Below are 12,789 nucleotides of genomic sequence, written 5' to 3' on the forward strand. Positions count from 1 at the left end.
GCTTTTTATTGATGTGCTATGGTCCCTACTCTAGTTTTTTGTGTACTTGTTTGTTAACAGTTTTGTAATTATTATGACTGGTGAACCCATGCATACCGCATCAAAAGAAAGAAACGGCGCCATTCATCCCAGCTACCAATTATCACCTGAAAAGTGAAGTATCCATTACGCTTTATTGTCAGCTATGTTCAACCCGTTACACAGCATTACGAATCAAGAACTGTTCAAAAAGCACCTCTGCAATCAAAGTAGCCACTATGAAAAAGCGAACAATTTCTGTAACGAAGGGAACCAAATCAATACCTTTTGCCGTCAGCCAAAATGAATGGGACACAAAGGACGACACTGGTAAGTCCATGAAGAATGTACTGCGGTATGCCAAAAGGCACTGCTTGGGCCGAAGTGATGTTGAACAGTAAAAAAATCAAGCCCATAGCTTTAGCCGTTATTGAGTTACACTTGTCAGTCAGTAGATCTGTTTAACAATTAAAAAAAATTAAAAGCATTTCGGGTCAATGTGAAAGCTTGTTTGGGCTTACCTCACCTCACCTCCTCCTCCTCCCGATACTTGGACAGAGGGTACCCCCTGGTTCTACCAGCCAATACTACTTTGTACATCCTTGGATAGCCGGAGTATTCATGGATTCCACGGATACTTTGATACCCCCTGGTTTTACCAGCCAACACTTTGCACATCCTTGGATAGCCAGAGTATCCATGGATTCCCTGGATACTTTGACAGAGGGTCCCCTGGTTCTGTTCTACCAACCAATACTACTTTGTACATCCTTGGATAGTCGGAGTATCCATAAATACTTTGACAGAGGGTACCCCCTGATTCCTACCACAGCCAATACTTTGTACATCCTTGGATGTATAGGTATCATACTTCAGAGCCTGTCCAACAATGCCTGTACTAAGTATATTCTTAGCATAATAATCATTTGTGGCATTCATGAAAAGACTTTAGAAAGAACACGGCAGCACTGGACTACTCTAGAGGTGGGCTTAGTTTTACATAATCAATACTGCCTCATTGTTGTCAGGGAAAATTGAGGCTGGTTTGTGGGTGATGTTCTTTCGTGAGCCATGCCTACTCCTTTGTAGTCCCCACTACACAGTACTATCATACTGTATGATAATGCCAGATCCATTTCACACTATGGTTGAAAGTGCCAAAATAAAATTAGAATATAATGTTAGCACAATAGCCATGCAAGCCTCATACAGCAAAAATTATAAATACGGCTTATTTTATTCACATAATGTGACAACACTAAAATTTTGTTACCGTCAATATTTTCATACTGACAGTACTACTAAGAGTTAATATGGAAACTAGATACACACACAAGAGTCAATTTTATCTCCACTATTATTAAATCTTGGTAGTAAACACACTCGGGTAAAATTCCAGGGTGTTAAAGTCATGTATTGAAAGTATACATTTCACTTCATATATACCTTATGCCTAGATAAGGAGGTGGGGGAGCCTCACTGTAAATACAAAGTACGTACATACAGCTCATGCCTGGTTAATTGCACATAGGTCATCATTAGATAATAGATATTAAAAAATACTACAATGAGCACTGTAAATTTTGGCCATGCAATAAAAAGAAATGGGACAAATTCATATTTAACGTTCCAGCTGCAAGTAATAATAATTTCTTATCAGTGTTATTATCATTGGAATAATCAGTGGGTCTTAGCCACAATGGTAATCCCTAATCTCTCATAAGATCTCTTCCAAGTGTACAGTAGCTACAATAGTGGTACGTATCATCTAACTTCCATCTCCTCCATAGTAGGTCTAATGTTGTATGATTGAAAATTACAGTACATGCGTATATACCAAACACATAAGTGACGTGTTTACAATAACAAAGTAGATATGTACATTATTTATGATATGATTGAGTATTTACAATCTGCTTAAAATTTTTGTCCAAATGAACAAAAGTTTGCAATATTGGTACTAGAATGAAATAGTAGATAAATTTGCAATGGGTGAGATACTCTAATAAAGCAACCAGGGTAATGTAATTCAAAACTACAGTGACTTAGTTGCAGTGGATGATTGACAAGTAACCTGATCAGTTTAAACACTGACGTTCTTTTTCCAGGTAGCTAGTACAATAACATATAATTTTTCATAGACTAATTGCTAGTTGATTTTCCATGAGTACAAGGATAAAATTTAAGTTCCAAAAAGAAACAAAAAGTAGTGCAACAGGGAGATTGTATAGTCTAGTGCTGTGCACTGGTGTGCAAATAACTGGTTATTAACCAGTGTTGGATAGGTCAGCCAATAACCAGTTAAAAAACCTTTAAACCATTTTTTGCCACCCACTTGTTAAATTATCCCTCCTGACAAGTGTTAACATCATACAGTACGATAGTAACTGTATAGTAGGGACCACAAAGGAGTAGGCGTGGCCCACGAAATAATATCACCCAAAAACCAGCCTCAATTTTCCCTTACGACAATGAGGCAGTATTGGTGAAATAAAACTAAGCCCAAACAAGCTTTCAGATCGACCCAAAACGCTTTCAACAAGTTGCTACGGATTTTTTTATTTTTTTTATTCAACGGAATTTTCTACTGACTGAGTAACTGACTGATTGACTGATTCCTTCAGACAAGCGTAACTTGATAACGGGTAAGGCTACAGGCTTGAGTTTTTCACTGTTCAACATCGCTTCAGCCAGACAGGTGCCTTTTGGCATACCGCAGTATGTACAATACATTCTTCATGGACTTACCAGTGTCCTCCTTTGTGTCCCATTCATCTTTGATGACAGGGAAAGGTGTCGATTTGGCGTGAGCACGTAATGGCTTCCCTTTGAAACGGAAATCATCCGTATTTTTTATCGTGGCTATTTTGATTGCAGAGGGTGCTTTTTTCAAACAGTTCTTGACTCGTACTGCTGTGTAACAGGTTGAACAAAGCCTACAGCAAAGCGTAATGGATACTTCAGTTTTCAGATGATAATTAATATGATTGGGGCACGCAGTGCCTTTTCAGATGTGGTATGCGTGGGTTCACCAGTCATAATAAAATTATTTACAAAAAAAGTTAACAAACAAGTACACAAAAAAAATTGGAATTTTCAACTAGAGTAGGGACCATAGCACAACAATAAGAAGTGTTATATCCCTACTGTGCTCAAGATACCATAATGGAAATGCACAGTAGGGATATAACACTTCTTATTGTTTTACGGTGATTTAATATCATGGACTACTCCAACTTGTTTCAGTACTTTTTATCAATGTGTTATGGTCCCTACAGTTGAAAATTCCAAATTTTTTCGTGTACTTGTCATAACATAACCTCAAAGCATATGTAAATAATGTGATTGTTATAACTGTTATTGTAAGACAGGATGTTGATGGTCACTTTGGTACTGCATAAACAGTGGAATGGACTACTGGAATGGTAGAATGGAATTTTTAAAGTTCAATATCAGTTTTTACATCCAAATAAGTACAACTCCTTCCCTCAAGTAAGCTAATAAACAGGATTACCCTTAAAGTCAGCTCTATTTATCATACTTCACCTCACCATACACAAAGTTTACCAATGCAATGTACTGTTATGAACATGTACAATAGCAGTTTATTGGGAATACCAAGAAGACTCCTGACTTAACCCTTGTTACCAAATGATAAAAAGTTAGCTAGCTATAGCTAGCTAATTACATGTAGCTATGCATTGTAAAAGTACATCCACTGTATAATGAAGTATTCATTATCAACTTTACCAGTTAGGCACTGGAGGGAGGCAGAGCCTGCATGAGGTGTTTACCACTAACCTAGGAGCCTAAGCAAAATTAAATCTTAGGAAAAAGTGAAATGGAACTAGTAAGCATTTACAATGAGCCTTTTCCACAATTATGTCAGAAAACAAAATTCAAGGCAAAGTTCATTGTGGCAGTGTCACATTGCACACTGAACTGAACCTTCATTAAGACAGTTAGTTTCAGATGAATATTAGGGCTGAGCGATTATGAAATTTTGCTACCTTCACGATTGTAGAATACAACATATCATGATTATGATAATAATCACAATGTTATATCTTTACATGCATCAAACTATTGTATATGCACAACTTCGTATAAATTACAAAACAAGGTGAAATTGTGTACTACCAATCAGACCAGTTATAGCTCACTACAAACAGTATCCTGAATAATAGCAAGAGTTAATAACAGTGGAGGGAGAGTGTCTAACACTGCATAAGCCTGTAAAAAATGATCCTGAGAAATTCAAAGGGATTCTTTCTGTAAAACTTAGTATTCTCCATAGGTGAAGATTGTTTCAATCATTGCATTTCTTTGTTCTCTCAGTGTGCAATCAACACATTTCCTTGTTCTGCCTGTGTAAACATTTTACACATCTGAAGGAATTCCTTTGAATTTCTCAGGATCATTTTTTACAGGCCTATGCAGTGTTAGACACTCTCCCTCCACTATTGTCCTTAGAAATTCAACGGTTTGTAACAAGTTAACTTTTTCAGCAGTAAAATTTATTCACACAATGAACTGTCTCAGAAGTGTAGGCTTGTTTTCCAGATCAAGCTCTTCCACAATAGTATGTGTCACTATTTTGAATTTATTTACATGTGATGTCACAACATCACGATGTTCATATAATACATATCAACATCACGATGTTCAGACACAATCACGATTAATCCCATAATTGATATAATCTCCCAGCCCTAACGAATATTGAGTTATAAGTCATACAAGTGTTGTGGTGAAGAAAAGTATGCTAAAAGAGCTGGAATATTATTTATTTGCTTACTTAAGGGGAGGAGTTGTACTTATTTAGATGTAAAAATGATATTGAACTTCCATTCCACCATTCCAGTAGTCCATTCCACTGTTTATACATTCCCCTTTGGTACCACCCTAAACCTTCCAGCAGGCTTGTTCAGTACATATTATGTCTGCCAATATCACTTTACTACACACAACCAATTAACCAGTTATTTCCAATTATTGGTAGGCAATTAACCTGTGACAAAAATTTTTGTAGGTGTACAGCACTATTGCATACACACGAAGATATGCTACTAGTAGACATTTAATCCCTAATTCAGTTTACCTTGTACTTATGTACTTGTTTGTTTACTGTTTAGTGACATTATTATTACTGATGTACCTACACATACTACATTAGAAGAAAGAATGGCACCAGGCTTGGACATGACTAACGGACTAGCAAAGACCTTGCCTCAAAACATTTTTTTGCCATAGAAATTCACTGTATAGGTGCTAGAAAGAGTATAACACACAACAACGACCTGAAACAAACCTCTGAACATGATGTCGAGCTGTGCCAACCGATATTAAGCCCTGCGCTTAAAGATGATCTGAAATTAAGTTCATTTTGTAAAGCGCACTTTTTTGGTGGTCTGAGTAATTGCTGCAATTAGTTAGACGGCTGATCTTCAGTTTTGCAGGTGACGGCTCGTGACAGGTAGGCTTCGTGGCGGGACCGAGAAGGACCTACAATAAGTTCAGTCACAATGGAAAACTCCTGTTACAAACATAGGGAAGCCATTATGTGGCACTACTGAATAAAACCTTGCACTGTCAGAAAATATTAATGCAGGGGCGTAGGAAGCATGGGTGCCATCATGGGTGCCATCATGGGTGCCATCATGGGTGCTTGGGCATCCATAAATATTTCCAGTGGCGTAACTAATGTGTATCAGCACACTGTACTATATTACTGAAACAATCAAGATACTCTAATAGAGCAGTCAATGACTCTAATAAAGCAGTCACAGTATTCATTCAGAGAAGTAGTGTTGTCAACTAGGTAGTTATAAATATTGACTTTGATTATCAATAATAGAATATGCAGCCGTTGCTATCAGCTCAAGACCTCTTTTTTTTTTTTTGGTCTTCACCTTTACCACTGGGCACCCCCATAAGTTCCTAAGCCACAGTAATGGTACACAAAAGAAGGATACAGGCAAGTCCATGAAATGCACTGCAACTGAGGTATGCCCAGCTGTAGTGTTTTTAAATGTACTTGAACCCATATCTGATGCCAAAAGGTACCTGTCAGGTTGAATCAATGTCTAACAGTGAAAAAATGAAACCTGTAGCCTTAGCCGTTATTGAGGTATGGGTGTCTGAAGGCATCAGTCAGTCTGTCAGTCAGTCAGTAGAAAATTTACTGAATATTAAGAAAAAATTGTAGAAAGCGTTTCAGATCATACTGATTGCTGAAGGAACTTTTGGGTTAACCAAGGGCACATGGGACAATATTATTTTATGAGAAAATGCAAACCTTCATGATCACTAGTATGCAGTACTACCATACTATATGATAAAATAAATAAAAGCTGACATAAATAGGGACAGATGTATCTGCCATCTAAACCATTTGTAAACTAAATAATAACATCAGTCAAAGTGTTGTATGGAAATATTCATAATCAAACCATAAACTACAAGTACACAGAAAAATTTGGAATTTTCAACTAGAGTAGGACCATAACACATAGATAAAAAATACTGAAACAAGCTGGAGTAGTACACAAAATTAAATCACAGTAAAACTATAAGAAGCGTTATATCCCTACTGTGCATTTCCATTATGGTATCTTGAGCACAGTAGGGATATAACACTTCTTATTGTTTTACTGTGATTTAATTTTGTGTACTACTCCAGCTTGTTTCAGTATTTTTTATCTGTGTTATGGTCCCTACCCTAGTTGAAAATTCCAAATTTTCTGTGTAAATAATAATTATGACTGATGAACGCACTGCTCCTGCCACTTGTACTAATATTCCCCTTCCTTCATACACTCCACTTAATATCCCAAATAAACATACTGAACTCAACACATATATCATCAAATACACTAACAACCCTCCTATTCCTGACCATCCTATTACCAACCCCCATAACATTATCCCTATATGTGTTATTCAACCCCACGCATACCACATCTGAAATGGCACCACGTACCCCAATTATCATCTGAAAAGTGAAGTATCCATTACGCCTCGTTGTCAGCTATGTTCAACCTGTTATGCAGCATTTCAAATCAAGAACTGTTCGAAAAGCACCTCTGCAATCCACGCATACCGAAAGAAATGGTGCCGCATGCCCCAGTTATATCATCAGAAAAGTGAAGTATCCATTACACTTCGTTATTGGCTATGTTCAACCAGTTACACAGTAGTATGAATCAAGAACTGTTTGAAAAGCACCTCTGGTATCAAAATAGCCACTATGACAAATACAGATGATTTCCGTTACGTAGGGAAGCCATCAAGTGCTATCACCAAATCGACAATTTTTGCTGTCAACGAAGATGAATGGGACACAAAGGAGGACACTGGTAAGTCCATGAAGAATACATTGTACGTACTGCGGTATGCCCAAAGGCACCCCTTGGGCCGAAGCGACATTGAACAGTGAAAAAATCAGCCCGTAGCCTTAGCTGTTATCGAGTTACGCTTGTCTGAAAGCATCAGTCAGTTACTCAGTCAGTCAGTAGAAAATTCCGTTAAATAAATTAATTCTAAAATTCCGTAGCAACTTGTTGAAAGCGTTTTGGGTCAATCCGAAAGTTTGTTTGGGCTTAGTTTCACCTAACCAATACTGCCTCGTTGTCGTCAGGGGATATTGAGGCTGTTTTTGGGTAATATTATTTCGTGGGCCACGCCTACTCCTTTGTGGTCCCTACTAAGTGTATGACTATCGTAGTGTATGACAAGTATATATGTACCTGATTTCCAACTGCATTCTAGATGTGCATCACAACCAGTACCTGTTGCCATGACGATGACACAACTCACAAATTTGTGCCAGTCTAAGAAATAATCTTCTCCTCTCAGATACTAGCACTGAAATCGTTAGTTGCTGAGTCTACACTTCCTCCTGAGCTTCCTCTTCTTTTTGGTGATCCAGCAGTATTGCCATCAGGTTATTATGAAAGAAAGGGGTAGCCTAATTGCAACCACCATACAGTCCATGGCAGCAGCTGAAATACTCAGTATAAGATACACCACATGTACCAGTAGACACAATGACCTCTAGGGATACCCAAACTCCTGTGCACTACCTAAAAAGAGTATACCATTACTGAAGTTATGTGTTTATTAGATATACGTAAGATACATGTACATTTGACTACTTTAATAGAACAATCACTAAGCACTGTACGATTGTACATAACAGTCAACACAAATTTCAGACAGCTGACTCACAGAACAATTACATAACACATTCTATTGGTCATTATGTAACAGTGATATCATTGAAATCACTCTAGCCACTTCAAATAGGTACGTACACAGATGCACATACCTACACAATGTTTAGAAGCTGTGAACAAAAACTATTGTTAAATGGCAGTGTGTATGATGACAGCTGCGAACACATGTACATTACAAGTACAGAAAATTTTTTGGAATTTTCAACTAAAGTAGGGACCATAGCACACCGATAAAAAGTACCGTAGACTCCAGTTATTAAGTGAATGCACCTATAATTTTCTGAGGAATTATGAGAAATACACTACACTTGTTAAGTACAAATATATAGGTTTGTGCTAGGAGAGCATTACTCAGCAATTTAGTTACCAGTGTTCAGTCAAATAGCTTACCTCAGTCGAGGAAACAACAGTCCTGAAAAGTCAGGTGCAGTTATCGTTAATACTGGTGGTGGTATCTGCCAGACACATGCCTGGCGAAGTATCGAGTGTATTGTAACGCTTCTGGCTTGTTCTATTTGTTATTTTACTACCATCCTACATAGTACTAGCTTACAGGAGTGATATTATTATATGTGCTTAACAGGAAGTGTTTACTGCAGGTGTTCCATATGCACTTAACAACCAATATGCGCCTAATAACCAGAGTTTATGATAATGAAACAAGAAGGAGCAGTGCATGATATTAAATCGCAGTAAAACAATAAGAAGTGTTATATCCCTACTGTGCTCAAGATACCATAATGGAAAAGTACAGTAGGGATATACTGTAGATCAGGAAATATTCGACAGTAAGAATATTGTGTGGTTGCCTCTACCAACGAAAATAAATTACGCGAAATATTTTCACGCTTGAATATTTTCTATTTGCGAAATATTTCTTGGAGGCTGAGCCGAAAAAATCGAGATCGAAGCACTTGAGGAATGAGTCTCATGTGGCCAGTCACAGCTGGGCATCCTGATTCCGTGACAATTCAGTGCCCGTTCAATGTACAACAGGTACCCGTATATCAACTTTTATCTATGCTTTTATCGTATCTTGCATATTCATTTCTGGCACACCGGCGAAATTATTTGCTGTACAGAAAAATTTGCTAGTAAAATATTTTCGTGGCTTGGGCTGTCCACGAAAATATAACACATTGAATTTATTTTTAACTAAATTATCTCGAACGAAAATTTCCCGATTTACGGTAACAATTCTTATTGTTTTACTGTGATTTAATATCGTGCACTACTCCAACTTGTTTCAGTACTTTTATTGATGTGCTATGGTCCCTACTCTAGTTGAAAATTCTAATTTTTTTGTATTAACTTTTAAAAATAATTATTATGACTGGTTAACCCACGCATACCGCATCTGAATGCCACCACGCACCCCAGCTATATCAATCATCGTCTGAAAAGTGAAGTATCCATTACATTTCGTTGTCAGCCCGTTACACAGCATTTTGAATCAAGAACTGTTCGAAAAGCACCTCTGCAATCAAAATAGCCACTATGAAAAATACGGAAGATTTCCATTACGAAGAGAAGCCATCATGTGCTACCGCCAAATCGACACTTTCTGCTGTCAGCAAAGATGAATGGGACACAAAAGGACAACACTGGTAAGACCACGAAGAATGCATTGTATGTACTGCGGTATGCCAAAAGGCACCTCTTGGGCTGAAACAACATCGAACAGTGAAAAAATCAAGCCCATAGCCTTATGCTTGTCAGAAGGCATCAGTCAGTCAGTCAGGCAGCCAGTCAGTAGAAAATTCCATTAATATATATATATATATATATATATATATATATATATATATATATATATATATTAAATTCCACAGCAACTTGTTCATCTTGTTGAAAGTGTTTTGGGTAAATTTGAAAGCTTGTTTGGGCTTAGTTATACCTAACAAATACTGCCTCATTGTCATCTGAGAAATGGTTTTTGGGTGAATGTTATTTTGTGGGCCACGCCTACTCCTTTGTGGTCCCTACTACAACAGTACTATCGTACCGTATGATACAGTAGTTCTGTAGTTCACTGATGATAAGAAACATAAATCACAGTTGCTGTACATATACTAGATTGTAACAGATTTTGGGTCAGCCAAACTAAACTTACTGACACATGTATGCACATATATACCGACAACTCACCGCCATTCCCTTTGTGTGTAGCAGTCTGCTGCTTTTACCATGATAGCACCAGAACTTTCCAGGTGAAGCTTGGGGTAGGTTTCTTCCTTAGCCATACTGTAAAATGATCACAATTGGCAATATTAATGCTACTAACTTTCAAGTAACAGTTTTTAAAACAAGAGTGAGCACTGTGTGAACATGTTGGAAGATATTTAACCAATTAACATCTCTACATATATTACTCTTGTATTAAACTAAAAATCCTCACAACATCTTTTTCAACCATTACACACAACACTGACTACCAAAGTACACCATAATTTCTCTCACACAACTCAATGATCTCACAGTGCAACAGTTTTACCGACAAACACAATTTAAGTGAAGAATTCTAGTGAAGAATTCTAGTGAAGGCAAAACAAATTCACCTGAATTGTTGTTAAAAATTTTTGCCATTAATAGCCATTTCTTGGCCGCTACCTTAGACTTCACATCTTTTTCACTGTGATGCCGCACTCTTTTTCACAGCTTGGTGTTTTGGTATAGATATTAGTTTGTGTGCTGTACACACATTCATTAGTAATGCTTTGGCAGTATCTTGTCATTCCATCATAGGGAAATATGACAGAGAAAATTAAGAATAAGACTCTTGCTAATAGTGTCCCTACTCACTGAATGCTGTACACGTAAAGAAATGGTGTGGTCATGATCATCTTCATCATCAGCTTTAGGAGGAATGTAGTTTTAGCAATATAGATTCACAAAGATGGTGCACATGCTCTCTGCTTGATATTATATATTATCAATTAACAAATATGACACCTGTAATTGGCTCTTTCACAATGAACAAAGCCCACAAAATGGTTTAATATTCAGGTACTCTGTACTGAAGCTAAGCAGACACCCAGTGACATTGGTAGGAACTAATTACAGGGATTTATCCTCTAGAAAATGTCACAAACATTTCCAGAGGTTGGAGATATTACGAAGATTTCAAGATTTCAGCATTAATTAAGAAAAGCCTTCAACAATTCAGGGGTGGGCAATTTAGAGATGTAGCGATAATTGGATCGGCTAAAGTATTGGCCACCGATATGGCTTTTTTTATACCAATATCGGCATCGGTACAGAACAGTGGAGAACTAATATCGCTACCACAGTAGCAATAGTTTGTACATAAATGGACTATGCATTGGTTTTCTGTTATCCATGTGGCTGTTTAGTGCCAGTAGTTTATTGTTCACTCTGAAACAAGCACTACACTACAAGAAGCCATATAATTACACATGATTCTAGTGCTTGTTGCTGGAAAACCTATCACAGTCTTTACAAATGAAGCAGTCATAGAGTACCTTTGTAATAAAAAAGAAGAGTCACAGGATAATCAAAGAAACTTGCTGTACCAGCTTTCTCACAAGCCATTAGTAATGCAGAAATATCATTTAAGGCTTCATGGGAGTATAAGAATTTTTGTGGGTGCCTAATTGTCTGGATAGCACAAATGGACGATATCCGCAATGACATTTTTCGACGTCACAAAACAAAATGGCCATGCTAGTGTGTGGGGACTATTGGGCAAGATAGTGTTTCCCTATGATAGTGTTTATAAATTCGAAAAAGGGCAAAGATGAGCTTATATAGTATATACTGTAATACAAATAAGCCTGGTTATGTCCGAATTTAAAATTTTCGGTCTGCTTTCCTTGTTGGAACATGTTTTGTATCATCACGGTACTTGTACTACTTCTTACCTTTATTATCTCGTGGTTCCATGTGTAGACAACATTCATTTCAAATACTGCATGCTAAAATACTTGAAGTCCCTGCACTAACACGGCCATTTTGTAAATTATGACATCAAATTTCATCATTGCGGATATCATTCATAGTAAACCAAAGCTGTATACCACCACAGGCAGAGTGTAGCAATGGATACATGCACATGTTGTGATAAATGTACACTTTTAACTATAATGCAAATATTGGATCAACTATTGGTTATCAACTTCTTTTGGTGGCATCAATATCGGATATCAGTACATGCCAAAAACCCATATCGGTACACTTCTAGTGGGCATCACGTGGTCACTGCCAATCATACACACCTCATGGTACAGAACATTGATTAGGATAATCCCTCTATTTGCTGCCAGAGGTATTAATACATAGATATTCCCATATATAATCTATGTATTAAAGCACTATTAGTGCGCATCATCAAGAGTATCAACAGATCAATCGTACTACCAATCTACACACTAGTACTATGGTCTCACATACCTTATGCTCAGACTCTGGATTTAGCCTTCTCGTAGTCATGGTAGTTCACAAGGATATGCACACTTCTGCAGCTTCCTCGCCTCATCCTACCTTGCACGTGATCCAAATACCTTGGAAACAAGTG

At 37.4% G+C, this 12,789-nt stretch overlaps 1 protein-coding gene and 1 long non-coding RNA gene across 2 annotated transcripts in view; one reads left to right on the plus strand and one right to left on the minus strand.

The window, feature by feature from the left end:
- Nucleotides 1–12,789, plus strand: part of LOC136263621 (uncharacterized) — a gene marked incomplete in the record, with an annotated part of 463,802 nt that overhangs the window by 403,567 nt on the left and 47,446 nt on the right.
- On the minus strand, nt 1,682–12,776 carry LOC136263758 (uncharacterized). Its single transcript, XR_010704778.1, has 4 exons — nt 12,666–12,776; nt 10,404–10,499; nt 7,767–8,102; nt 1,682–1,813 (listed from the first exon to the last, which is right to left on the minus strand). It is a non-coding gene; the product is annotated as an uncharacterized lncRNA (long non-coding RNA).

This window comes from Dysidea avara, chromosome 1, assembly GCF_963678975.1.
Source record: "Dysidea avara chromosome 1, odDysAvar1.4, whole genome shotgun sequence".
Lineage (NCBI taxonomy): Eukaryota > Metazoa > Porifera > Demospongiae > Dictyoceratida > Dysideidae > Dysidea > Dysidea avara.